Source organism: Pleurodeles waltl, chromosome 1_1 (genome assembly GCF_031143425.1).
Source record: "Pleurodeles waltl isolate 20211129_DDA chromosome 1_1, aPleWal1.hap1.20221129, whole genome shotgun sequence".
Lineage (NCBI taxonomy): Eukaryota > Metazoa > Chordata > Amphibia > Caudata > Salamandridae > Pleurodeles > Pleurodeles waltl.
In genome coordinates this window covers 930,200,065-930,224,906 of record NC_090436.1, presented here as the reverse complement: position 1 = coordinate 930,224,906, position 24,842 = coordinate 930,200,065, and positions in this window count along the sequence as shown.

Below are 24,842 nucleotides of genomic sequence, written 5' to 3'. Positions count from 1 at the left end.
ACCAATTTGGTCTACACCCAGTATCTGCCACAGCCCCACAAGAAGATGAATGGAGATAGGGGGGTACAAGCACTTTTGAGGACTTGTGAACTTTGTTTCATTACTGGCCATTCGGTACCAACATTTCTATGTCACAATTCATGGCTGGCCACTAGTATAGCATTCATAACATTCTTTTAGTACCAATTATGCTGAAATTACCTTCATACGCTAGGGAAAGCAAGCATGGTCTTAAGGAAAAAGGAACTGCAGGCATATCATTTCTGACAAAATTCTCCTTCCATGGACAACTCCTCTCCAACTTCCAAAAAGACCTGAGGTTGACATCCAAACATTTTGTCATTTGTCAGCCAACTTACAATAAATGTGGAGACCGTGGCATATTCCAGATCATAATCAATGGTGGTCATCCATTCTTTTTTACCCACTGTGTTTTCATTCAAAGGGTCATCAACCATGCACGCCATGGTTACATCATCAATCTCAAATTCATCATTGTCCAAAAGTTCAGCCTCACGAGGTAAATGAGACAGCTATCAGCAGGTACAATCTTAGGATAGGGATATATTCAATTTGAAACACATATTCATTTAACTTACATGCAGGCTTTGTAATACCTGAGGACACATTATCAGACCCACCTTTGTTTAATATCTTTAAAAGTGGTTTATGACCTGCTCATGTTAAAAATGGTTTTCCCCATTAAGAAAAAAAACATTTGAATTTAATGACAGCCCATACTCTTTCTAGAAACTCACGTTCTATGACAGGATATTTAACTTCCGAACCCTTTAGTTATTTAAACTTTTACTAATAAAGTTATTATAAGAATAAAACTATAACAGATTTTAAAACTTTTGTTAAATTGTTATTATCATTTAAAATTTATGTTATACATAAAGTTTAATAAGAAATACATATTTTAATGTAGCTGGGATTTGTTCTCATTATACCCTAGAATTACTCTCTTCAAATTAGACATTAATTAAATAATATTTTCAATTCACATTTAAGTTATTGTTCTGTACCATTTTTTTATTTATTCTAGATTTAATAAATATATAACATTATTTTACATTAATTGTTTATAATAATATATTTTAATTAATATTTACTTCAAGGCTAGGCTAGTTTACGTTTAAAGCTGTTGTGCAACATTTTTGACTGTTGTAACTTAAGAAGTGTTGTTTGTGAATAGCACTTGGCTTACTGTTGTGTTGTATTTGTATGGCCATCCTAAAGGTCTACTTACCTCTCTCTAAACCTCCTCCATTTATGTGTAAGTATAGTGCCTAGTAACTTCTAAAGAAAAGTATCCCAGCGCTAAAAAATAGATCCCGAAACATGTCACAGTGCCTAGCCACAAATAGGCCCACTCAAATTGATCTAAATACCCAGGTTTTTACATTGTTATGAAATGATAGTTTCTGCTTGAGAGAAAGGGGAAGAGAATTCCACATTTTAGATGCCAAGAGACTAAAAGAACAAGCCCGATATGCGCTCTTTTAACAACAGGAATACAAACCATGGAATGCAGGTAGCGAGGGATTTTGTTGTTGATAATATGATAAAAGTAACACATTGCTTTAAAAAAAGAGCCTTTCCCTCACCGGCAACTAATGCAATTTAGCTGGGCCCGAAGGCATTTGCCTTGGAAGATTCAGCAGCAAGTGAGCTGCTGCATTCTGTACGCATTGGAGTCTCATCAGTCAAGACTGCGAGACTCCCAAATACAAAACATTACCATAGTCCATCTTAGATGTGATTAAGGGATGGTCTACAGTTTTACTAACAGCTACTGGGAGAAGTCCAAGAATCTTTTAGCGTTTTTAAGATTTCTAAACATATTCCAGCCAGAACTGTAATCTGCCTATCAAACTAAAGTTTTGCATCAAACCAGATGCCAAGATTCTTGACTTTGACTTAGTGACTGGTAACAACCCTAATGAATCAGGTCACGAAACAGAGAACCAAATTGTAGGCCGCTTACATACGATAAGGACCTCAGTTTTCCCTGCATTCAGCGTAAGACAGCTGAGATCGATTCACTCAGCCACTTCGGGTGGTGCAACCTATGTCCCATCATATGAGTAGGAACACTAACTAGTTGAACTAATTGGAGGGACACTAGGTCTGCAACAAATGCGACTGCCATTGTGCACGCAGCATTCTCAAAATGGAGATTAAGATCGCCAATGATTTTGAAATTCGAATACAGTAAAACAAAAAATGGCAATGTGTGTGCTAAAGAGGTTATAAATTAGAAGCCGAGCCCTGAGGGTTATAAATCAAAAACAAACAGATAGAGTAAAATTGCTGCAATGGGAAGAGAGAAAAAAGCTGCCTCACTTCCTGCAATTATAACTTCCATAAATGTGCAGTGAATAGACTGTTCAAATATGATCAAAATGTCACCCCCCTTTGGGATTGCCTATCCAGCCTAACAATCGCATATCCTTGGGTGATAACTGACAATATCAGAATCAAAATCAGGTGCCGAGCTTTCGGTTAGCCATGTCTCCGATAAAAAAATTGCATCAGGCAAATAATCAGTCAAAAATGTAAACATCTCTAATTTATGTCTAACTGTGAACGACAATTTAGAGAATAAAAACGTGCCCCCGAGGGGGTTGTGAAAGCTCATTCTTACCAGTAGTATATGCTAGTGAGGCCTAGGGTGCAAATCCGCACTTTCCACAAAGGGGTTTCACTTGAGTTAAATCCAGTGTGTGGCAGCATTCTTTTAGCATGACCATGGTCAGTCCCAATAACTCAATAGAATTTAAGCGTATTTGGGCATAATCCAATCGCACAGGTGGCCTGGCATCTGGGGCCACCCAGACATGGATTGAGCACATGGGTTTACCTTAGGTGCGCCTTTTGCATGCCAGCAGTGCGTCCATGCATCAGCCCTGTTTTTATAGTGGAATGGCACATAGCATGATTTGCACTGAAATGCTGGCCTGAAATACACGTAGCCCACCGAAAATGGTCGCTAAAGATTCCCCAATCTAAACTGAAGAACTATTTTCAACAAGTATGAACTCTAACAGATTCGCAACTCAAGCACACAGAAACAATTATTCCCCACAGTACCCCACAGTTAAAAAATAAAGGGCCTCATTATGAGTTTGGCGGTTGGACTGACAGACCGTCATGTTGGTAGTCTTACAGACCACCCTATTATGAGTTACACAGGAGGGACTGCCAATGGTCACCCAAAACATGCAGACCGGCAGCGGCGCAGAGGCCCACAAATAAGCTGTCTAACCTCCAGCACCGACAGGACATCGACCAACTACTGACCATATTACAAGTCCAAAGTTGGATTGGCGGACCCCCATGGCAGTCCAAACCACAAATGTTTGCGGTCAGCAAAGTAACACAGAACAGAACACATTGGATGGATTTGAAAACAACACAGCTGAAACACATTCCCACATTGGACACATCCGCAAAGGACACTGTAAAACACACCCTTTTACACACCACAATCCTTTACATTTCCAGCGCAAAACACTGAAGCCAGAGCGCATCATTTTCCACACAGCACAGATACTAGGTACCACTTTTTTCTCACCATCTCTTTTCACACTCAGCACACACTTTAGTCCCTTCACACCCTTTTGCACATCTCCTCTTTAGTAAGTCACTGTCACATTTTTCTTTCCTTTCTACCATGTCACATTCTAAAAATCTACATTTTTCTGAGGATGAGTTGAGAGTCATGGTGGATGAAATCATAGGAGTAAAGCCACAATTCTTTGGAGCACAAGTCCATCACACACCTCTCAGTATTAAAATGGAAATGTGAGGCAGGATCGTTGGCAGATTCAATGCTGCAGGCACCACCCTGCACGCAAGGGAGGACATTAGGAAGAGGTAGATCTGAGGGGCAAGGTCCATTCCCTGGTCTCCCGGCACCAGCTGTAGGCCAAGAAGACTGGCGGTCATCACATCTCTTTCTCTGAGAGGAGAAGGTCTTGGCCATCTTGCATCCTGAGGGCTTGACAGGAATACCTGGGGAGTGGAATCTGGTACGTCACAACACTAAAAATGTCACCAAAATGCTATGTCATGCATGCCCATAGCTCACTTTTTGCCACTTTTACTGTCACTCCACTCACCAGTACAGTGTTCACCTGTCCAAACAACCCTGTTTTGCAACTCACAATTTTTAGTGCACTCATCTGGGCGGGGGGAATATTTGTATAATGTATGTAGAACAGGGGCTAACATGACTACAACTACAGGAGGCACTGTTACTGTTACCCAAACGCCCAGTCCAGTGATTCTATCACCAAATACCCTTGTTTGTTAACTCCCATTTAAGTGTATTTACCTGGGAGGATGACATTTGTCAAGTGTGTGTAGTACAGGAACTGACATGACTACAACTCCAAGGAGCCAGTGTTATAATTATTCCAACCACCAGCATTGTGTCCTCTTCTCCATATATTCCTGTTTGTGAACTCACAATAGAAGTGTACTCAGATTAATGGATACCTTGAGCTAGCTGTTTGGACGTAGAGGGAGTGGTAGGACTGTAAAGCCCAATAGCCCCGGTTCCTCCAAAACCAAACACCAGTCCAGTGTTCCCCTTGTCCAAATACACCTCTTAGTGAACTCCACCTGAGAGGATTCTATTTGTCAAGTGTGTGTAGTAGAGAGAGTGACATGACTGCAAAGCCCAATAGGCACTGTTTCTCTAACTCCAAACACCAGCACAGTTTCCACTTGCCCATATACCCTTGTTAGTCAACTTACAAATGAAGTGTACTCACCTAGGGGAACAATATATGGATGCTGTGTGTATTAAAGGGACTGACATAGATGGAAATGCCAGGATCATCTGATACTGTGACCTCAACCACCAGGACAGTGTCCTCCTCTCAAAATACCCTGGTTTATTAACTCCCAAATGAAGTTTACTCACCTGGGGGGGTGACATATGTATAATGTGTGTAGTAGAGGGAGTGACATGACTGCAAATACCAGAAGACACTGTTTCCATAACCCCAAACACCAGCATAGTGTTTCCTTGACCAAATACTCTAGTTTCTCAACTCACAAATGATGTTTACTCACCTGAGGAATGACATTGGTCATGTGTGTGAAGTAGATAGAATAGCCTGACTGAGCCATGTTTAGCAAATCACAACATAAGTTCATCCGATATTAGGATACCATTTGTAAAGTGTGCTAAGGGTAGGAGGCTTAGTATTTCTCAATCCAGAAAGAAGCCCACGGTCCATATGTCCAAATCTCCATGTCTGTGAAATCCCAAACGCGCACCATTTCCCTTGGAGGATAACATATGGGAAAGGGAGGGAAGTTGATGGAGTGACCAGAATGCAAATCCCAATTGGCCCTATTTACCTAATTCCAACAACAAAACCTGTTTCACTTTCCCAAATCCATCTAGTGGAGAACTCCCTAATAAACTTGCCACACTGATGGAAAGAGGAAGTGTGTACAGTAGAGACAGTGACATTACTGTAACTCTCAGGAGGCACTGTTTCCCCATCTTAAAACTCCACACCAGTGGTCACTTGATCAAATACCCATGCCTGCTAAGTCAGATTTGAGGTTTACTCATCTGGGAGTGACTAGGAAATAGATTGTGCCCAACTCTGAGATGTCTCAGGCTACCCTGCTCCATCTTGACCTGCTAACCCAAGATGTAACTATTGAGGAGAGGAAGGACAGCTTACCCAGTGTGCAAAACAATGGCCCTAAAGGCCTCAAGATGCATCAGCAGAATGGAATTGGCAGGAGACACATCATTACTGCAGTAAACACATGGTGACTCATGTCACCTATACAACACACTCCTGGGTCTTCCTTTATCACATTCGACTAGGCCTCAAAGTGGGCCAAAGACCTAGCTTGCATAGTCATTGTTTAGCCTGCACTGGTGGCAAGATGACATTCTAAGGCCACCCCCAAGGGACAATGTTTTGCTAATCTCAAAAGCTGTTTCAGGCAAGGAGATCTGGCATGCACCACAAATCTCATATGTACCTGTCACAATAGGATTACCCTCAAATCACGTATGTAAAAGGTCTTTTCAAAATGTCACTATAAAGTTTTAGAGGTAGATGTCACAATACAGTTAGTAACATTGCATCTTTCACATCAAAAGGTTGAGCTGTCATTGGGCACACAGAGGCCACTGAAGAGACTACCACTATACACGTGGATAAAACTCTCAGTGATGAAGACACTCCTGGACACCTGGACATGGAAGACAGTTCTGGCCCATCTGGGCAAACTAGTCATACACCAACAGGGATCCTCGCTGTGGATACATCAGTATCTCACAACCTGGTTGTCTCTACATCACGGGCAACCATGTGCCCCCCAGCCTGTGTCCCTAGCACAGTCTCAACCACCTTGTGTCCCCCCAGTCTAGGAAACTGAGTCACAACACAACACCTCTGACAATGATGGTCCAGGGACCAGTGAGAGAGGGCACCCTCTGTAAGGGGACAGGGCAGTGGGTGTAGGGTGAGTGGGAGGGATGCTGTGGGCCAACTGGGTAAGGCCACTGGGGCTGCTAGTGACCAGGACACCATCAGTCAGGTGTTGGGGGTCTATCAGGAGCTCCAAGGTGTGATGCTGCCAATCTGGCTGTGATACTGGCTGAACTACAGGAAATGAAGCAGCTGCAGAGGGACTTCCATCAGGGAATGTGTGAACAGTCGAAGGCTCACATTATGAACATGGCCTCCCTAACAGGGGTTCTGAGAGACATTAACACCACCTTGAGCAGGGATTGACAACAACACTCTACCAAAAGCTAACAAGGTTCCCTCCCCTCATCTGTGAAGTGATTCTACAATCCTGCTCCCCAATTCTTCTCAGGACCCCATTCATGTGGATAGATGCCTCAAATCCCTGAAACGACCTCTGGATATCATCTCCTTTCTTGTACTCCTTTCCTACATTTTTGGGAATGTAAACTATCCATTCTGAGTGCACGGAGGTATTTCTGCCACCATCAATGCTGGATCTACTCCTCCAATCTTTACTCTGAATCATGGTCTAGGAAAATGTTCTTCTCCTCCATTTTTAGCTATTCCAACTCTATCTGATGTCTCCTAGCTTCTTTCCTGTCATCTAGTTCCTCTGGAGGCAGGCCCTTTGAACCACCACTGCTGCCTGGCCCAGAGGGTACCTCCCCCCTAGCAGCTCCTGCATCCCCAGCACATCTTACCTTGGTTGTAACTACACAGTCTTCCCAGATGGATCCCCAGAATGCCCACTGGCATTTCTGGCTGTTACCCAGGCCCTCAGCGCATTTTGTAGCTCCTCCTTTCTGGTGAGGCCTCTAACTTGGACTTTGAGGATACCCCTTCCTTTGGTGCATCTACACTAGGCCCTTCATCAGTGCCAGCCACTGGAAGGGAGGCCCTGTCAGAGGAAGAACCCACCCCAGACATCCCAGCCTCTGTAGGGGCAGGCCCTCCCCTCATGCAAACTGGTACATCCAGCTAAGAACCCAGGAGGTGAGGATGGCAAGACACCCACCACTTCCCACATGTTACCTCTTCCAAAACAACCTTATTTGTTTGCCACATATTCACTTTGTTGACCGTTCTTAAAACCCCTTTCATTTCCAATGGGAAGAGTACACTGGACTTAGACTTCCAATGGTGTGTCATCTATTCTATTGAGTTTAACCACCATGACTGACCACTTCAATTGTTGCTTCATCATGCCCAAATTTACATTCTGCACAATTGTCCAATAAATTCACTTATCATAGAGTCATTGTTTACTTGCTTCTGCTCCATATTTTGCTATGTAGAGATGTAAGACTATATGAAGCAAATGAGGAAGACACATGATACTAATGTAAGGAAGGATATGTGCTGCTAAGTAGTATTACCAACACACACAAACACATAGCTACAAGTGCCTGGTCACACTAAACATTTCATTCCACTGTACCACACATAGGCTGCTGAAATGTCTGGATTGGAATAGCCAGGAATGGTTGAATCATATTGAGTCAAGGTAAGCATACCATGATACAGCCCCCCAGATCACGAAAGGAAGGGTCCTGTAGAATAGGCAAACAGAAAAGTGGATGCTGTCACCAGCATAAGCCTTATCACATACCACACCAGAGCAACCCACCATCATATAAACCAAGGTACTGACAGAGGGCAGTACAACAATCTCTGACCACAGGCCCATCATTGACCAATGACTGTGCCTCTGGTGGTATGACACAAACATGTGGCAGTGTTGCAGCACAGGCACTGTGCCTTTGGCCTGCAATGATGAAACACATCTACAGCAACATACATGTCATACATAAAGAGTGTTTAGCCAATATAAAGGGTGAATGCCTTGCTCTCAATTGATGACTACAGATTACATTCTCACATGATGTTACAGATGATGAACTTGGCCCGACACAGCACACTAAACAAGTACAATGTGCACGTCAGACCTTCCATCCAAACACTATTTAAGCTGCCTTAGCACAGGTCTCATACACCTCAAATCTGTGACCTACATTACCTGGAACAATCCACGTCCACATCCTATGTCAGAACAGCATCAGATACCTGCCAATGTGACAACTCTAAAATGCCCACATGAGGATGTCATGGTGAAGGTACCTGTACAACGACAAAACAAGGAGTATGGACTTGAAAACATAACTATTACACAAATCACGTAGCAGGCATCTACAAATGGAATAACATTACAATGAGACTGTCACAAACAAAGCAGCAGCATCCAGGTGGGCATATGTCAAAGGCACATTCATCAAGCACCCTTTGGCTGAATATTGCAGGGTATCAGGTCCCTAGTTGTTGCCAAAAGACTCAATGCCACACATTATCAGACCTACAGTACATTGCAGCATCACAGTCATGACATGACATGACATACTTACACTCATGAAAAGTTGCTGTTGATGATGCACCCTTCTTCCAATTAATCTCTCACCAGTTCAGTCGTGGTATCCTAAGACTGGTTACTCAAATGAGGGTCTGTACCCTCATGATGGGCAGTGGACAGGGGTGGGCTCTCCCTCCTCCTGTCTCTCTTGCTAGGTCCATGTACCTTTCGCCTTTGAGTCGTACCCCAAGAAAACTGTACTGTTAGAGCACCTTTGGTGGCTACTCTTCCCAGTTCCCATGAAACCGGGGACAACTCATTCCCCAGAATGCAGTCTATGAGCATCTGGGGACTAATTATGACGCTCCTCTGGGTCACCTTCCTACCCCACTCTAGGGACACCAGGGCCATAGGGTGGAAGAAGTCCTGCCTATGTGCTGGTGTCACCCTACACACCTGGCTGGTGTACTTCTCTGGGGAGACAAGCCTTTCCACCATCCGGGTATGGCTAGCCCCACTGTCCCTCAGAGCAGTGACTGGGACCCTATTCACTGTCACCTGGTAGAAGTGACGACCCCCACCCTCAGGGATCACCAACTCACCCTCTGAGTTTACCTCTCAACTAAGGGAAATTACAGCATGGTCTATGACCTCTCCCTGGGGATTATCTATCCCTAAGACCACATTGGCCACTCCTGTAGAGGGGCCAACAGTGGGGGTTTTCTGAGGACAGACAGAGTCCCCTTGCTTGTTTCCTAACTGGGAACACTCAAAGCACTGGGGTTGACAATTGGGTGCTCTGGGTCACCGTCCACCAGACCCGCCCTCCTTCCAGTTAGAAGAGACTTGGGACTCTTATTCTCCCCCCCTTACCCTGGGACCTGTCTGTGTCTCCCTTAACCTTTCCCTCCATCTTCTGTTGGGGACCCTGCGCACCCTTGGGTGGTCTCCCGCATACAAATTCTTGTGAACCACAGTACTCACCTAGCAGTCCGCCTCTATAGCACGCTTCCTTTGGTCAGTCAGCTTACTATCAGTCAAGTGCTGGAGCAACTCTGCAAAACACAGACTAGACAAGTTCTCCCATGCAATTAAGTTGTACAGCCCCTGAAAATCTGTGGCAATACTGCCCTTCACCCAACCATCCAGTGCCCTGCAAAAAGAATCCACACATTCTAACCAGGTCTGTGAATCAGTTTTCTTGCTTCCTTTAAACCAATCCCTGTATTTGTCAGGAGCGAGACATACCCAGTGAGAAGGGCCTCATTCATAGCAGAATAGGTGAGGTTGTACCCCTTACCCAAAGCTACCAATGTGTCCCTCCCCCTTTCCTCTGTGAAGTAGTTCCACAATCCTACTCCCCATTTCTTCTCAGGGACCCCATTATTGTGGATAGATACCTCATATCCCTGAAACCACCTCTGGATACCACCTTCCTTCTTGTACTACTTTCCTACATTTTGGGGAATGTGTACTATCCTATATGAGTATACTAAGGTATTGCTGTCATCATCCATGCTGAATCTATTCCTCTAATCCAGCTCCTTTACTCTGAGTTCATGGTCTAAGAGCATTTTCTTCTCCTCCATTTTCAGCCTCTCCATCTCTATCTGATGTCTCCTAGCTTCTCTCCTGCCTTCCAGCTCCCTGGATCAAAATCCAAAAGAGGGAACCCTGTAACCCTAACCTGACCTGGGTACTATAATAGCCAAAAACACAACTGGTCAGCAGGTAGGGACAAATTCAACCATTATTTTAAGAAACCAGTCATCACTCCTGATTTCATGGGTCAATTCCTTTCCCTTATTTATTTAAATCATTTTAAAAGGTCAGCAGTAGGTCGTCATTCAGCAATCTATAACATAGCTATATACAAAACACAGATATATACATAACATCACAAAAATTTATGACAGAAAACAAATCACAATATTGGCTGTATGGCAAAAGAGGGTTATGTCCAACATTGTGGTCACTGTTACAAGATTATGGTTGTAATCCACTAAAATGCGATGATAGAGGGATTTAGCTGCACCCAGCTGTTAAATACCTATATATTTTTTCGAAGGTATTATGTAGTGCATATCAAATTCCGTATTTGAGTTAATTAACTTCAAAGCCCTCTATCTCGCTAGAGATGTGTCAACGCGTTTCGGCCTCTTCAGTCAGGGCATCATCAGGACTGTCAGGGTCTTTGCATGGTTTTTTATTCAAACATATTAATGTGCTGATGTTCTTTTTGGCTGGCTAAATACAAACTTGAGAGTAGATGCGGCAATCTGCAAGTATTGCTAATCCTAACAGAATAAAGGTATGACTAAGAGCTCTTTACCTTTGGTGGGCATGTGATTAGGATGCATGCTTAGTAACAATATGGAACACGTTAGTTGTGGGTGACTTAATGCTCTTTTTCAACTTGAGTTTTGGCTCTCACCTTAGCCACGCGGTGGTGCAGTGAAAATGGCTGTGATGTGATGTGGCGGTGGTGTAAGTAAGGATTATTTGAAATGTTTTGATAAGAAGTTTCATTGATGGGATACAGATGAGTTTAGGTAACACTGAAACTGACGCACATTTCGTTTGGATATTTGTTATGTTGATACCATTTGAACTGGTATGATTTTAGTCTTTCTGTTAATTTTTGTAGAGGCGCCATTGCCCCCTGACAGTCCTGATGAGGCCCTGACTGAAGAGGCCGAAACGCGTTGACACATCTCTAGCGAGATTGAGGGCTTTGAAGTTAATTAACTCAAATACAGAATTTTATATGCACTACATAATACCTTCGAAAAACTATATAGGTATTTGACAGCTGGGTGCAGCTAAATCCCTCTATCATCGTATTTTAGTGGATTACAACCATAATCTTGTAACAGTGACCACAATGTAAAGGAATGATGTTGGGCATAACCCTCTTTTGGCATACAGCCAATATTGTGATTTGTTTTTCTGTCATAAATGTTTGTGATGTTATGTATATATCTGTGTTATGTATATAGCTATGTTATAGATTGCTCAATGAGAAGCTACTGCTGACCTTTTAAAATGATTTAAATAAATAAGGGAAAGGAATTGACCCATGAAATCAGGAGTGAGTACTGGTTTCTTAAAATAATGGTTGAATTTGTCCCTACCTGCTGACCAGTTGTGTTTTTGGCTATTCCAGCTCCCTGGAGTCAAGCCCTTTGAACCACTACTGCTGCCTGGCACCTTCCCTTACCTCCCCCCAGCAGCTCCTGCACCCCCAACACATCTTCCATTGGATGTGGCGCAACGGTCTCCCCAGATGGATACTCAGAGTGCCCACTGCGTTTTCCTTCTGCTATCCAGGCTCACAGTGCCTTTTCTAGTTCCTTCTTCCTGGTTACGCCTCTAACTTGGACTTTGAGGCTTTTGCAAACTGATTTCAGTTCTTTCATGGTGCAGGTTCCTAACCTATCCTCCTCAAAACCCAAATCCAATGATGTAACTGATGATTCTCTTGAGACAAAATGTAATAGGAAAATCCCAATTGAACTTAAGACTAAAACTAGATCAAAGAACAATCAAAAACAAAAAGCCTATATGTGGTACATGGTGGTCTGCGATATGGCAGTAGTGTACACCAACCACTGTAGGTCAAATGCAAATGCAAGTCCTATCCTGACTGCTGAAAACCAATGTTAGAAATGGGATCTCTATTTGGCAGTCAGTTTACACCCTTTCCAAGTAAGGACTCTAGTCAGGGTAAGGGAGGTACCCAATTGATCTAACCCCTGCTCACCCCTTTGGTAGCTTTGCGTGAGCAGTCAGGCTTATCTCAGAAGCAATGTGTTAAGTATTTACAAATAAAACACAATAATACAGTGAAAATACTACAAAAGGACACCACACCAGTTTTAGAAAAACAGGTAATATTTATCTTTGTAACACAAGACCAAAACAAGAAAAATCTAGCATAGAGTGATAAAGATATAAATTTAGCAAGAATTACTCAAAAATACAGTTCCTTGAAGTCGATAGCTCCATCTGGGGCTAACATGGCGTCGTGAACAACAAATCCAACAGTTCAGGCCCACCACGGCATCGCAGGCCAGCTACAGAAGACATGCAAACAGTACCCGGGAAATGCAGGGTATTGTGATCCTCGTAATGAGATCTAGAATATGGAGGCGTTCGTTCCAGAGGTCTGTTCGGGGGTCGGCAGGCCCTTGAAGTCACACGCATTGCAGATTGAAGTCTGTGCTAATGAAGTCAGGAGAGCTAGTGCTGATGGCGTCGGGTTGTGATGCGCAGTGGGACAATGTGACATACAGTGCCCACAGGTTATGGTGCAAGTAGCAGCTCGGTGATGGCGTCCTGTGGCATTGGTGAGACCAGGGCTTGTGTGTGAAATGGGAGAGTGCAAGGTGCGGTGTCTCCAGTTCATGGTGTAGGCAGTGGTGTCTTTGTTGCTGAAGCGCTGTTGTCTGTAGGCCCAAGGCAGCGGTATGGTAGGGAGTGGACTCCATGGGGTGCCCGTGGGTCATGGTGCAGAAAGGGGCGTCTGATGACGATACTGGAGTTGATGGCGCTGCCGTCGGTGGACCGGGGCTGCGATGCAGGATGGGACGGTGCGTCGTGTACCTCATGAGTGGTGTCCTCAGGCCACGGTACAGGCAGCATCATTGGTGTTGGTGTGGAGCAGCATTAGCGGGGCTGCTAATGCTGTGCTTTGTGCAACGTAATACAGAATGCAGAGTGCAGGGCCCACAGGTCACGGTGCAAGCAGCAGCTCGGTGACAGCATCAGGTGGAGGCAGCGGTGGGACCAGGGTTGCGGTGCAATGTGGGGCACAGCTCCATGTGTTGTCATCAGGTCACGGTGCAGACAGCTGCCTCATTGATGGCATTGCAGTGGTTTTTCTTCTGTTGCAACACAAAACACACAGGCCCATATTTATACTTTTGATGCAAAATTGTGCAAACTCAGTTTTGCGTCAAAAAGTATAGTGCCGGCCTGCATCATTCCAGAGCACCAGACAGGTGCTAAATTTATGGAATGCCTCAAGGCGGTGCAAAGGGTGGGCTATCATAAAAAAAAGGTAGCCGGGTGGGGGTGGCGGTATGGAAGAAGGGGGTTTTGCACATAAAAATTATGTTAGGCTGGTTTGAGGCAAAAAAAATGACGCTAACCGGCCTAGCGTAATTTTCTGATGCAAAACCATCCATACCACATGACTCCTGTCTTATAAAGGAGAGGAGTCATGCTCACCATCCCAATGGCCATCACAGGGGACCAGTGCCCCCTGGGCATGGCAATTGCATCCTATGCCATGCAGGGGGCCCCAATTTGGGCCCCCACTGGCATTTTAATTTGAAAAATAAAATACTTACCTATACATACCCTACTTACCTTTTTACCCCCTCCTTTCACCCCTGCATCATTTTAGCATGGGGAGATACATATGGGGCTATGGGGTTAGCACCATTTTTTAGATGCAATTGCCTACATTGCATCTCATTGACTCAAGGTAGGTTCCCGCATCTAAAAAATTTAGACGGGTCTAAAGTCATAAATATAAATATGGAGTTAGTTATGCATCTAATTTGCATTTAAAAAATTATGCAAATTTGGCGCAAATAGAGTATAAATATGCCCCACAGTTCCCACAGTTCCCAATGCTGTAGGCAGATGAAGCTGAAGTCTTTGATATCCCTGAGATTTCCATTGAGGAGGCAAGCTTTATTCCACGCCCTTCAATACACAGCCAAGTCCAGTCTTTGCCCTGTTTAAGCAGAAGCAGCAACTGCAGGGCAAAGCACACACAGCAAAGGGCAGTACTCCTCCTCCAGCTCTTCAGCTCTTCTCCTTGGCAAAGATTCCTTTTGATCTACAAGTATTCTAAAAGTCTGGGGATTTGAGTCTACTACTTATACCAGTTCTGGCCTTTGAAGTAGGCAAACTTCAAAGGAAAGTCTCTGTTTTTCACAAATCCTGCCTTGCACAGACCTGGCTCCAGACACACTCCAGTGGGCCGGAGACTGCATTGTGTGAGGACAGACACAGCCCTTTTAGGTGCAGGTGTCAACTCTTCCCTCCCCATACTAGCCCAGGAGACTCATCAGGAAATGCAGACTACACCCCAGCTCTCTTGCATGTCACTGTCTAGAGTGAATTCACAAGCAGCCTAACTGTCAGTCTGACCCAGACGTGGATGTCACAGGCATGCAGAAGGAGAGAATGGTTAAGCAAGAAAGTGGCCACTTTCTAAAAGTGGCACTTTCAAAAGGACAATGAAAAAACCAACTCTACCAAAAGATGTATTTTTACATCGTGAGTTCAGAGACCCCAAACTCTAAATCTCTATCTGCTCCCAATGGGAAATTAAACTCAAGAGGAATTTAAAAGCAATCCCTATATTAACCCATGGGAAAGAAAGGCCTTGCAATAGTGAAACCCGAATTTGGCAGTATTTCACTATCAGGGCATGTAAAACACACCAGTACATGTCTTAACTTTTTAATACACTTCACTCTGCTATATGGCTACCTAGGACCTATCCTGCGGGTGCCTTACATGTATGAAAAGGGAAGGTTTTGGGCCCGGCAAGTGGTACACTTGCCAGGTTGAATTGGCAGTGTCAGACTGCACACAGAGACACAGCAGTGACAGATCTGAGACAAGTTTTTAGGGCTACTCATGTGAATGGTACAGTCAGTGCTGCAGGCCCACTAGTAGCATTTGATTTACAGGCCCTGGGCATAGATAGTGTACTTTACTAGGGACTTACTAGAAAATCAAATATGCCAATCATGGATAAACCAATCATCATTGCAATTTACACAGGGACCGTTTGCACTTTAGCACTGATTAGCAGAGGTAAAGTGCAAAGAGACAATAAACCAGCAAAACAAATCAAAACAAGAGACGGAAGGAGGCAAAATGTTTGTGGATAACCCTGCAAAAAGGGCCATATTCAACAATGTTGTTCTACATTATGATGGAATCATGTGCTGAACCCGAATAATGGGCAAAGATATGTGATACATAGAGATCTGCCAAACATACAACTTGCACATTGATGAACTGAAAGTTCTTTATGTTGCGGTATACTTGTTCATTTGCCTGCGGTGGGATCAAGTCAAAATGTGTTGCATCAATGGCCCCCACCACATGAGAGATGCGTGCAAAACCATAAAAGTCCTCCTTCACATGGGCTGAATCATCATGCTGGGGAAACTGGATATACCTGTCCAGGTTTTTTCAATATTGTTGAGAGGACACACTTCAACACCTGACTGAACATAGGTTGGAGCATGAAGCTGATAGGGCCACTGTATGTTGGAAGACCCCTGTGTAGGAAAGTACCATCTTGCCTGGCATGTTACCCCCATTTTTACAAGTATGCAAGTTTGTTTTTGCCTGCCTCACTGGGATCCTGCTAAACAGGATCCCAGTGCTTATGGTTTGTGGCCTGAATGTGTGTACCTGTGTAGTGACTAACTGTGTCACTGAGGCTCTACTAACCAGAACCTCAGTGCTTATGCTCTCTGCCTTTAAAATTGTCACTATAGGTTAGTGACCATTTTTACCAATTCTAGTTGGCACACTAGAACACCCTTATAATTCCTTAGTATGTGGAACCTAGGTACCCAGGGTATTGGGGTTCCAGGAGATTCCTATGGGCTGCAGCATTTCTTTTGCCACCCATAGGGAGCTAAGACCAATCTTACACAGGACTGCCACTACAGCCTGAGTGAAATAAGGCACACGTTATTTCACAGCCATTTTCACTGCACTTAAGTACTTACAAGTCACCTATATGTCTAGCCTTCATTTACTGAAGGTTGGGTGCAAAGTTACTAAGTGTGAGGGCACCCATGCACTAGCAAAGGTGCCCCCACATAGTTCAGGACAATATCTCCAGACTTTGTGAGTGCAGGGACACCATTACATGTGTGCACTACATATAGGTCAATACCTATATGTAGCTTCACAATGGTAACTCTGAATATGGCCATGTACCATGTCTAAGATCATGCAATTGTTCACCCCATGCCAAATCTGGTATTGGGATGCCAATCCCATGCATCCCTGGGGCTCCACCATGCACCCTGGGTACTGCCAAACCAGCTCTCTGGGGTTTCCTCTGCAGCTACCGCTGCTGCCACCCCACAGACAGGGTTTTGCCCTACTGGGGTCTGGGCAGCCCAGTCCCAGGAAGGCAGAACAAAGAATTTTCTCTGAGAGAGGGTGTTACACCCTCTCCCTTTGGAAATAGGTGTTAAGGGCTGGGGAGGAGTAGCCTCCCCCAGCCTTTGGAAATGCTTTGAAGGGCACAGATGGTACCCTCCTTGAATAAGCCAGTCTACACTGGTTCATGGAATCCCCAGTCCCTGCTCTGGTGTGAAACTGGACAAAGGAAAGGGGAGTGACCACTCCCCTGTCAATCACCACCCCAGGGGTGGTGCCCAGAGCTCCTCCAGTGTGTCCCAGACCTCTGCCATCTTGGATCCAGAGGTGTGAGGGCACTCTGGAGGCCTCTGAGTGGCCAGTGCCAGCAGGTGACATCAGAGACCCCTCCTGATAGGTGCTTATCTGACTTTGTGGCCAATCCTCCTCTGAGGGCTATTTAGGGTCTCTCCAGTGGGCTTTTCCTCAGATAACGACTTGCAAGAATTCACCAGAGTTCCTCTGCACCTCTCTCTTCGACTCCTGCCAAGGATCGACTGCTGACTGCTCCAGGACATCTATAAAACTGCAACAAAGTAGCAAGAAGACTACCAGTGACATTGTAGCGCCTTATCCTGTTGGCTTTCTCAACTGTTTCCTGGTGGTGCATGCTTTGGGGGCTGCCTGCCTTCATCCTGCACTGGAAGCCACTAAGAAATCTCCTGTGGGTCGACAAAATCTTCCCCCTGCTCCAGCAGGCACCAAACTTCAGCATCACCAGTACTCTGGGACCTCACTCATCCTGACGAGCATGCCCCCTGGAACACAGGTGGTAGACCCAAGTGAACCAGACTGTCCAGTGGTCCAACTTTCTAAATTTGGAGGAGGTAAGTCCTTGCCTCCACTCTCCAGACAGTCATCCTGTGCTCCATGTGAACTGCAGCTGCTAGGGCTTCTGTGCACCTTGCCAAGGAATCCTTTGTACACAGCCAAGCCCAGGTCCACATAACTCCGTCCTGCATTGCTCAACTCCCTGAGTTTACCTCCGGCTTCATGGGACCCTCTTTTGTAATGTTGAGACAACCATTATGCTCAGTCTTGTTGAACCCATGTTCAAGGACTTCTGTGGGTGCTACCTTCTTGTGGCTGGGCTCTCTACATTAGTGAGTGGCCCCTCTGTCCCCTCTCTGAAGTTGCAACATCCTGGTCCTTCCTGGGCCCAGACACCACCCTTTTTCCTTAACTGTTACTCTTGCAGCTAGCAAGGCTTGTTTGCAGTCTTTTGCCAAAAAAACAACTCTGCATCCTCCAGCACTCCGTGGGACATCTTCTGCACAAAAGAGAAGTTCCTAGCACCTTTCGTTGCTGCAGAACCTTCAGATTCTTCCCTCTAGAGGCAGCCATTTTGCACCTTTGTTCGGGGTTTAGTGGGCTCCTGCCCCCCCTGGACACTTTCCTGACTCTTGGACTTGGTCCTCTTCCTTTAGAGGTTCTCATGTCCAGGAATCCATCTTCAGTGCTTTGAAGTCTGTTGTGGTCTTTGCAAAATCCTCTATCACATGTTTAGTTTGTTTCTGGGGAAATAGTAGTACTTTACTCCTACTTTCCAGGGTCTTGGGGTGGGGTATCTTGGGCACCCTTAGTGTTTTCTTACACTCCCAGTGACCCTCTACACACTACACTAGCCTAGGGGTCCATTGGTGGTTCGCATTCAACTTTCATAGTATATGGTTTGTGTTGCCCCTAGGCCTTTTGCATCCTATTGTATTCTACAGTGTTTGCACTACTTTCTGACTGTCTTACTTACCGATTTTGGTTTGTGTGTATATTGTGTGTATTTTACTTACCTCCTAAGGGAGTATATCCTCTGAGATATTTTTGGCACATTGTCACTAAAATAAAGTACCTTTATTTTTAGTAACACTGAGTATTGTGTTTCTTATGATATAGTACCTATCTGATATAAGTAGTATAGTATGAGCTTTGTGTGTCTCCTAGTTCAGTCTAAGATTCTCTGCTATAACTACCTCTATCAGCCTAAGCTGCTAGAACACTACTAACCTACTAATAAGAGATAACCAGACCTGGCACAAGGTGTAAGTACCATCAGGTACCCACTATAAGCCAGGCCAGCCTCCTATACCCTGTGGCCAGAAAGTGCAATACAAACATGACTTGTACAATGGATGGTATGCTGGTTGGATAACTAATACCTGGCATCAGATCTTACTACAACTGACAACATAAGTCCGCTATTGTTTGCCTTTATAGAGGGTAAAGAAGGATTATGTGTCATTCTTCTATGGTCTGAAAGTCTGGCAGTGGACGGTGGACAGGAGGTTGTTGCATCCTCCCTCTTCTTGGGTACCTATGTATGGCAAGGCATGATTTCTAACATTAGTCAGTGTCTCCACAACAACATTCATGATGCATGTTAATGATAGCATGTGACAAGGGATTTTTGAATGGATAGACATGGCAACCAGTACATATCACGGCCGCAAATAACACAAGGGTCACATGTAACCCCATGTTTTTCCACAAATGTATCCACAACATGTATACGGACAAAACTCAAAGATGTGGAAAAGAGTTGCCCCTCAGCATATGACTTGATATCCCTACTGCCAAAATGACCGTTGGGAGTGGTGAACTGTGTCCCACTATTGTGCCCAGCAACATACTACAATGGAGTTTGAATAGTAGGACCTACATGACAAGAGAGGATACGCATGAATGTGTGCTCAAAACCACATTTTCGGAGGTGTGGCACAGTTTATAAAGCCCAATATAGTGTTTCATACCGTCAAAATGGTGACTGCCTGACCAACTCCACTAGACATCAACAGCTGCCTGTGACCGCCCGCCAAAGTCATCATGGTGATAGGCGGTTGCAATCACAGCAGACACAGCCATAGATTACATTGTTGCCAGTGGTGGTTGTGGGCCAATGGCTGTGTTTTCCAGCGCTCACTACTTCGTATGTGGCAGCCTGACCACCATGTTCTGCAGATTCATTCACTTGACTCCTGCCTCTGCTGCCAGTAAGGCATCCACAACCTGAGCTGTTGTGTACCCCCTCTCGGAGCTATAATGTCACGCCCAGCAAGTAATAGGGCCCTTACCTTCTCTATAGAGGAGCTGGAGAGGCTAGTTAATGAAGTCCTACCCCTGTATGATTACCTCTATGGTTCACCAGAGGAGCAGGTAAGTACCTCATGTGCACAATTTTCTCTGTACTTAACCATCCTTTCCCTCCTCACAGACTAGAATGTGGCCATGTTGCAAGTTTAACTACTCATGTGCCTGTTGTTCGAGTCTGTGTGGCATCAATGGGAGGGACAATGTTTAGGTATTGGTGGGCAGTGCCATATGTTATGTTCAGCCACATTGTGTTGTGTGGGGTTTTGGGCTCCTAGATCCTTCTTGCATTGGATGCACTTAACTAGGTGAGGAGACATTACTGCCATTCACTGAAATCCTCATGATTGTTGTAAATGTCTGATAACATATATGTGTATGACAGAATGAGCTGAGTATGCATGTTCCATGAGTCACTGTTTGTGCGGAAGACATATCATGTCTCACTCTGCCCCTCAGGATGCCGCACACACCACATGCCAAATTGATGTTGGCTACATTATGACCTGTCACGCATGGAAGTGATGGAAATGGAGCATCATGTAGGTTCTGTCAACACAGCCTGCAGAGTCCAGAGTCTGGCACATGTATCTCACAGTATGGGACCTAGTCTATTCTGGTGTAGAGTCACTGTGGCTATGTAACTGTGGCACTGTGCCCACTCCCTGTACCCCAGCAGATCATGTCATGTGGAAAATATGAGTCTGTGGTGGAAAAAACCTATCTAGAATGCCTCATTCTTTTGAGTAGATTAGGAATGGGTTCAGAGCTAAGTTATCAATCCAAACCATATGTGCACTTAGCATCATTGTCTATGTGTGTGTTTCACTCATGACAGGTCTTTTACTCCCACAGCTCTAATGGCGTCATCCCACAGGTCATATTTGTCCTGCATAGGCTTATTGCACAAATGACTGTCCCACAGAGCAGACAATGTGTTGATTCCTGGGAGGTCATGATATGTGGCTCAGTAGGTTGGTCACAAAGTAGAAACTGTACAGTGCATGCCTTTGTTTGTTGGATGCCATCTCTGTAGGATGAACACATATGTCCAAAGGAGTGTTCTGTGGCACAGATACATGACAAAGAACCCTACCCCCAGAAGTAACACAAGACTGCATTTGTTATTGCATATGTCCACACATGGACAGGGAATACACTTTTGGTACCCACTTTACCTGTCCCTTCATTGTTACCCTTCATTGTTACTCATATGTAATGTTTGAGTTTGTACTCTGGCAGTTGCCTGTAAGGACTGCATGTAATGAGTCATACTCACAGAGTATGGTATGAATCTGATGGTTCATTTACTCCTAAGAAGTTTACCTTTCATAAGCCACATATGTGTGATGTGATTCATTGTGGCTCACATCACAGTGCAGATTACTACAGCATCTGCTACTTGATGTCAGTAAGCTTGTCAGTGTAGGCCCTGAGCAGGATAGTGGGTTAGTCTGCAGACGGAAATATGTATGTCTGTAGTCATGTTCCTGTAGTTATTGGCTTGTATGTGTCTCGCATTTAGGGAGTACTGACAAGTAATAAAGTCCTAGCTTGATGTTACTGACATGTTTATGACTCAACCATTTTGATGAATCTTGTGATCATGATCTCTTGATTTGTTTTTTTCATCCATGCAGGTGAATGCCAATTAAAAGAAGGGATTATGAAGAATCATCACCCGTAAGGTGCGGACCGTGGGGTCCCACAGCCAGCAGAGCGCCCACTGCAGGAAAGGTGGGAGGACCTGGGACACTGGGCCCGGAAGATTGCTGAGGTCCAGCGGGGATGTCCTCTCAACGTGGGCATGGTGCCTGTCAGACCATGACCCCCTAATGACCTGCATTCTGACAGTGGTCCATCTGGAGCTTGATGTGTGTTTGAGGGTAACACAGCAACCACAAGGGGGTGAGTATTGGGCATATTGCTGCCTGTCACATTGCCAAGTGAATGATGTAGGTTCTGACAGCTCCCCCTGACAATTAGGGATGAGCCATCTGTCACATAGTAGATGAGTGATTGTTTGTATAGACATGTCATGTGTTGCCTACTGATGTGCCTTGCCTATTTGCCGAAGGACCTAGGACACAACTGGGAAGACTCCACAAACCACTTGCTCTCCAGGTACAACATATGGCTGGGTGCATTAATCAATCAACTACTATTGGTTGTTGTTGTGGGTGTAACTTCTATGCAAGAGACCACTACTCCGCAATGTTACAGGCCAAAGGTAAGTAAGTGATGGATGTGAGTCAAAAGGTGGTGAAGTCCCCACTGAATAAATGCAAATGAATTTCTCCAAGTCCGTTTTGTCTAAGGACATGTGGTTTTCATCAGACAATACTGAAGTCAATATCAGTGTTGCTCCAAATCCAGTTTATTATTTGAGAAGAACAAAAACAGTCCCCGATAGAGATGTAGACACTCTTAGGTCCAAGGAAAATGTGAGTTAGGCCAGCCAACACGTGTTTTGCCCCACAGGCGCGTAGGCCAGGGCTTTCTCAAGGCCAGAATTTTGAGTTACGATGGAACTATCCGTCGCCTGCAGGAATGTTTAGAAGGGAGCCTCCCTTCAGTCTCATTCCTGAAGGCGATGGATAGTTCCATCGTAACTCAAAATTCTGGCCTTGAGAAAGCCCTGGCCTACGCGCCTGTGGGGCGAAACACGTGTTGGCTGGCCTAACTCACATTTTCCTTGGACCTAAGAGTGTCTACATCTCTATTGTGTACTGTTTTTGTTCTTCTCAAATAATAAACTGGATTTGGAGCAACACTGATATTGACTTCAGTCTTGTCTGATGAAAACCACATGTCCTTAGACAAAACGGACTCGGAAAAACTCATTTGCATTTATTCAGTGGGGACTTCACCACCTTTTGACTCACGTTGTTCTTTGGAGGATTAGGGTCCAATGTCCTCTAGTGAAGTTCCTACACCTTACAAATATCAATAGGCATTTATACACAGGGAGTTTTTGTGGTCTTTTGGACCCCCTTTCCTTTGACTTCTAAGTAAGTGATGGATCACTGTCCAAAGCCATGTATCTGGGTAAATGACTATGTAGGTCTCTAACACCCAGAGGCCACTTGTCTTCACTTGTAATGTGAAGATGGCGAGCATACATGTACCAGGGCTTACATTGATCTTATGTTCAGCTGTAGGCCCTCATTATGAACTTGGCGTTGTGGGCCGCCATGCCGGTGGTTGCAGGAAATCCCGCCAGCCGGCATGGCGGCCCACATTACCACATAATGAAGCCAGGGAGGGCCACCATAGGCAGCTCTCACCCACCGCCAGGCTGCCTCTGACAGGCAGCCTGGTGGTGGACGGCATCATTATTCAACAGGGCAGTGTAGCTGCCCCTCGGATAATGAGCCCAAATTTCACAGCCTTTCCCTGGCGGGTTTACGCGCCAGGGAAAGGCCGGCAGAAGGGGTGCTCCGGGGCCCCTGTGGGGGCCCTTGCGCTGCCCATGCACTTGGCATGGGCAGTGCAGGGGCCCCTGTGCAGTGCCCCATCGCGCAGGTCACTGCCCAATTTAAGGGCAGTGATCTGGACGACGGGTGCAGCTGCACCCGCCGCACTGAGGCATGGAGCCGCCGTCAGGCATTCTGCTGGGCTGGCGGGCGGAAACAATGTTTCTACCCGCCAGCCCAGCAGAATGTTTGTAATACGGTCGGCCGGGTCCCAGGGGGGTTGGTGGTTGATGGAAAGACCGCCAGCCTGAACAAGGTGGTGAAAAATGCCGTGTTCATAATGAGGGCCTTAGTCTCTTGAAAAGTGGGGAATATCCATTGACATGATTTATGTACCAACACCGTTTCCAACATTCCTTGTGCTTACATGTCAACATGTGACCCTTTCTTTTTATGAGAAACCTTTGTAAGCTGGTGTTTAATGCTTGGTCTACCTCATGTGATGGGATGATCTCTGCATTCCCACACACGTATGTGCATGACAAACTGTGTGGAATGAGCAATTTACAATGGGGATATATTTCATGTTATGCCACAGACAGCAGTGTGTCACCATTGTTTATTGGCTGACACATTCCATCATGCATCATAGCATGTCATTTGGCATGCACGACTGCTGTACCAATGAGGGACATGATAGGTAGGCCTAGAGTTTTGAGCCACAATGCAAAAATCTATGCCCTTGATGTGGCATCATGTGGAAAAGTGCACTGTACATGTGTACTGGGTGAGGTTTGTGGCCTGACTGTTGACAAGCATCGTTGAGTGATTTGCAGCTATGTTGGAATCACGTGTTTGGGTAAAGGCATTCATCCACAAACAGACATCTAGGTCTGCATGACCATAATGGAGACAATAATGTAGCTTCCAATTGGGCAGCATGTTGAGGGCCTTCTACAAGTACTACAAATCTCAGGGCCTCTCCAACGTTTAAGGTACTAATGAGGTCCACTGATGCACTCAGACTATGCCATTGTAGGGGCTGCCGGACATAAGTAGTGATTACTCTGGAGCTTGCTGATTTATTGTGGTGTGGATTTAGGAGACATCCCTCCCTGACATATTGCACATGATGTCCACAGTGTCCATTTATATGCCTCATGTGTGGCCTACCTGAGAAGCATTAATACTATCTCCATGATCCTTTTGGGACAAATATCACTTTGTGAAGTGTGGATGGTGGAATTGCTTCCAGTGTGACATGAATATATCATGTCACCTTCTCCAGGC